Source organism: Diceros bicornis, chromosome 3 (genome assembly GCF_020826845.1).
Source record: "Diceros bicornis minor isolate mBicDic1 chromosome 3, mDicBic1.mat.cur, whole genome shotgun sequence".
Classification (NCBI taxonomy): domain Eukaryota; kingdom Metazoa; phylum Chordata; class Mammalia; order Perissodactyla; family Rhinocerotidae; genus Diceros; species Diceros bicornis.
The window spans coordinates 32,793,874-32,799,292 of record NC_080742.1 but is presented as its reverse complement, the minus strand read 5'-3'; the positions used below and the strand labels follow the sequence as shown (position 1 = coordinate 32,799,292).

The 5,419-nt window shown below is 37.1% G+C and overlaps 1 pseudogene; it reads right to left on the bottom strand.

Moving 5' to 3' along the window:
- Positions 1–3,102: 3,102 nt before the first annotated feature.
- Positions 3,103–3,691, bottom strand: LOC131422894 (sigma intracellular receptor 2-like; annotated as a pseudogene).
- Positions 3,692–5,419: the final 1,728 nt, after the last annotated feature.

The window sequence follows — 5,419 nt, the reverse complement described above, 5'->3', positions numbered from 1 at the left end:
GAATCATTAGAGCCTGGAAGACAATGTAGGTAGTTTAATCACAAATAGTTTTAGGAAACATGAGAAAAAGAGTCTGCGGGTAACTTGAAATAGACTCTTAAGTACCTGACCAACCTGAGAAAAATACACAGCAAGAAAATCAATGCATTGAAACCCAACAAAGCTTCAAGGTACCATCCCTTTTCAATCACTTGGAAGGAAAATGATGTGTTTAGTACACCCTCCTTCTTCATGTTTGGACTTTTAAATAGGGTATTTGGATTCACAGACTGTAGGCAGCTCAGATTGTCTCTCCTTCCAGCACACTGCTGTACTTTTTAAATGACACCAGACTTCCAAGCCAGATTGATTGTAAACTTGAAAAGGTTATGTGTGATGTAATGAATAACACATGCTACTCCCTCAGGCGCATCTCTGGAACAGCACACATCCAGGATCCTGTGTGTTCTCGTAGTTTAGAAAAGATTGGGAGGAGATCTCGCAGGGGAGCCAAAAGAAAACTTCCTGTTATGATCCCTTAATAAACTGCTCTATCTTGAATTCATTAACTCAATGAATACACAGTAATTAAAAACTATTTTTGGCATTCCATAAATATGAATGAATAGGTGGAATAATGGATATAACCAAAGTGCAAGGTGCTGAGGATAATCAGATAACTCAAAAATGGGACCTGCTCTTAATAGAGATTGCAAACTAATAAGGAAAACAAGACATAAATAACCCTTTTTGAGAAAAATGTGATAAGCACCATCATAGTTATAGATTTTACTATGAAAATACAGAATATAAGGGAAGAAGGAGATATTTCCAATTGGAATGCTAGAGAACTTTGCAAGAAGCTGTGTTTAAGCCAAATCTTGAAGTGCACGAACTTTTAGTTTATCTTTCATCAGCAACACATACATATTATAATTGCAACTTTGTACTAATTCTTAAAACTAATAAAGAATAATTCAAACTTGTTTTTTTTAAGGAGGGGCATTATTTTCCCCAAGAAAATTCCATGATTGCATAAGAACATGCAACATGGATCATAAAGAGGGTTGATTTTGGAAAATTATTTGAGTTCTTCATGAATTTCCTCAGAACTTTGATATCAAAATTATTCTCCTTTGAAATGCCTATCATGTCACTGTTCTGGTTAATTTTTTTTCATGAGTGTTAACATGCTTAATTCTGCAAATATTTGTCAATGGCTTTGTGTACAATTCAAATACTTTTCCACTTTTATTGACTTCATGACACCCTGCAGCATTTGCACCATTTGCATTTTTGTTTTACGATCATTTGCATTATACTCTTAACGGTCATTACCGTTATCTGAAAATGCAGAAAGTTTCAACACTCAGTGAGAGTCTGACCAACGCAGACATTGATAGACAGGATGAAGGCACTTGAGTGGGGTGTCAGTTGAAGAAGTCAGTTCGTTAGTCAACATTTTCATATTATTTCCCTATAAAAGCTTGGATAATAAATACTGGGATGATGAGAGCTCCCTGTGTTTTATGACTCCTATTTTACAGATGAGAAAACGGAGGCCTATGGAAGTCAAACAAAGTGCCCACGCCCATCCAGCTCATAAGTGATAGCACCAGAATTTGAAGGCAGTCTGACGTGGGTGCTCACTCGCTAAGCAGTGTAAGGGCGGATCAAGCGCTTCTAGTTGTCAATTAGGAGTAAGTCACCACCACAAATTCACAAAACAGGGGAAGCTCATCTTTCCTGCATTGCCTGCTAACTTGTAATTGCCTCTTTCCCTAACTTCTTAAATTACACAGACAGATTCTTACTTTTCAGTCTTTTTTCCCTAACATATGTAATTAATGCATTTCAAGACTGTGTTAGCTCCAACCCACAAGTCTGATATAACAATCTCTTCATTGACCCATAAATCATTTAGAACTATGTTTTTGAATTTCTAAACAGAGAAGGATGACTGTCTTTTGGCTATTTATTTTTCATTTTATTGCATTGCAATTTGAGAATATTATCTGCCTGATGTAGAAATCTGGACCCACTGGTGTTTTTGGGTCAGCAGCTACTTTTATTTGGACCAGACACATGAGTCAGATGATACTCCCAACAACGAGACCAATACGGCTTGTGAGCAAAACAGGCAAAAAAAGAGGGAGCTAACGGGGACTAGTTTCTACCATTTTCCATATGTGTTCACACGTCTTTGTTTTTGAGTTGGCCTTGAGTAGGAATTTAGAGAAAGCTAATAGAACACCAAGGACTAACATGAAGAGACCCTAGATGCACACACTGGACATGTTGTGCCCACCTGCCCCCCTCTCATCAACTGAGAACAAGACGGGAAGGAATGGTTAAACTATTAGGAAGGATGAAGTTATCCAGGAGGAAGCACATCGCTAGATCAGGTCTGAGACACCAAACCTCAGAGTAAAGGAACTTATGCCAAGTAGTATGTAATAATATAGAAGACTAAGGTTTGGAAAGAGGATAAACAAGGAGACTTTAAAAAAATCTCTTCTCCTGGGACAACCTGTTTAAGACAGAAACAAAACACCTTCTAGTCTAACCTATTTCTGACTGCAAGTCATGCCAGAGCTGAACTTTAAGGAAAACTAAGTTTAAACCTCTTGCAGAATATTTTCTTTTTTTTCCCCCAGGGGTGGGGGCAGGAAAACATGATATGGTTTTTAATGAATGTTAAAGTAGCATAATTTCAAGTTTAAAAATAGCCTAAAATATCTCACTATTCATTTTTCTGATTAGTGATACGCTGTGGAGAATCATGAGTCAAGGGTTTAGTTACACGTATATTGTGGGTCAAAGGACTCATGAATATGCCAAGCAGGCCATGTTTCTTGGAAGTTTGTCCATTTTCTGGTCTGGTCCTGCTTCAGTAATCCTGCAATGGAACTTGGGCACCTGGTGAGGTATTGGGCACCACTTCCCTGTGACCTACCCCATACCCCTCTGCCCATCCTCAGGGATGGATCTGTTTGGGCCAATGCCTTTGGAAGGTGCAGGTTTGCTGTGGTTCCTGCTATCGTCTTGCTGTTGTGTTGCTGCTGGTGTGTTTCAAATGCTACTGAAGACATGGGTTCTGAGCAGGTTTCCTTGTACTGGGTCCTATAGGAAACCACCCTGTGCACATCTCTCCCCTAGGCCAGTGGTGATTTCTCTCATTTTTTTCTTTCTTTTCTCCTCATGCTTGTAGTCAGGGCTCCACAATATAAAAAGCAGAAGCATAAGAGGGATGAGAAAGGAGAGGGCATAGCCAGATACGAAGGTTAGCCATTCGTGGAAAGTCTTAGGTCCTAGTCCTTTGAAACCACTGGCTTTGGAGCCATCCTCAAATAGAAATGTGGAGAGAACTGGAATTATTGGAGTTTTCATGGTGTGAACAGAGTAGACGATTGCAGGGGTGTGAATCCGCTTGCAGCCTCCTTTGAAGAAGGCATATGTTGCAATGAGAGAGAAAGGCGGCTGAAACACATGCTTGCAAAACAGGAAGGACTTAAGACATGTTGGGGGGATCCTGTAGCCCTCCGCTTTGAACTTCTTCACATACCACTTCAGCAGGTTTCTCAACTCCCCCGGGTAGAGTTCATGCCGCAGTGCCACCTGCAGGTCCATGAGCAGGGTGATGGAGCCTTGGGAGAGGAAGTAGAGACCCAGCAGCCCCTCCAGGCCGCCGGGCGCCCAGAGCACCAATCATCCATTAGTTGGGTTGGGCGAGAGCTGAGAGGGCCCTTGCTAGGACCGCCAACGTGGAAAGAGCTCCACGGGTGTGTCTTAAGACCTGTGTTGGAACCATTATGTGATTTTTGTAAATGATGTATATGTATTTTAAAAGAATGTGTATTCTTTAACTGTTGGGTATAGGACTCTATTTAAGTATATTAGATCAAACGTTAACTTTCCTGAAACATATTCCGAATCTTGGCAATTTTTTCTTTGCTTGATTCATGAATTACAGAAAGAACTGTATTAGGGTCTTACAATATGATTGTGGATTTGTCCATTTTTCGTTGTAATTTTGTCGATTGTTTTTACTGCTTTAGGTTTATTATTTTTAAGTTTAGAATTTTTGTATGTTCTTGGTGATTTTGTTCCTTATCACTGTATCGTGTGCTTGTTTCCTAATATATGCATTTTAAATTTTATTTAAAGACTATTTTGTCAGGTATTTTATAGCTATACCAGCTTTCTTTTGGTTAACATTTGCCTGGAATGATTTTTCCATCCTCTTAGTTTTAGATTTTTTTGTGTCTTATTTTAAATGTCTCTCTCTCAAGCAGTAGAGCTACTTTTAAAAAATCAACTCTAATTCTATCTTTTAACTGGTGAATTAAGTTTATTTGCATTTATTATGATTATGGATATATATGGATTGATTTCTGACATCTTATGCATTCTAGTTAGCGTATTTTTTTTGTTTCTTTTTCTTCTTTTCAGGATTCTATTTAATGGATAGTTTTCTTTATCCATCACTGCCCCTGGTCTAACAGTTATACATTCTAGGACCTTGAGGGTATTATGGTAAGTGAAATAAGTCAGAGGGAGAAAGACAAATACCATGTGATTTCACTCATATATGGAGTATAAGAAACAAAAGAAAACAAATGAACGAACAAGACAAATGGGTAAAGGGAGTCAATTATGTGATGATGAATGGAAACTAGATTTTGGTGGTGAGCCCATTGTAGTGTATACAGATGTCAAATTATAATGTTGTACACCTGAAACCTATACACTGTTATAAACCAATGTTACTTCAATAAAAACAAGAAAAGATTGGAAACAACAACAAAATGTAATATAAGATATTATTAAAATTATCGTATATGACATTAATAAATGTACAAAAAAGTTTTAAAAAGTTTTACATTCTATTTTTCTGTCTTTAGTGGTATCTTTAAACTTTTATCATGAATTCTTGACATAAGGTCTAAACTCAATCAATATTTTACTCTCTCCTGAAAATTAAAAGGATTTTAGAATGTCTTAACTCCAAATTTGAGTTTTTTACATTGTATAGTTTTCTAGTATTTTTGTTTCATTTTGTTTTTATATCCTCACATTTGTCACTATAGTCATTGCTAATGCTTAGATAAATCGACGTTTATGAATGTGATTGCTCATCACTGTGTCTTTTATCCCACACCTTCATGATTTCAATTTCCTTCTTTTTGAAGTATATCATTTAGTAGTTCACTTTAGCAAGGGTCTTTGAGTGATAAAAGTTTCTAGTTCTTTGCTTGAAACAGATTCACAGATAACAATTTAATTGAGCGTACAAATCTAGGTTGATACTTTCCCTTGACACTTTGAATTTATTATTTGACTGTTTTCTGGTTTTTATTTTGCTATTGATAAGTTTCTGAGCTTTTTCTAATTGTTGTGCCTTTTGTTTGTTGTCACTTTTAAAATTTTAGGTTTTACA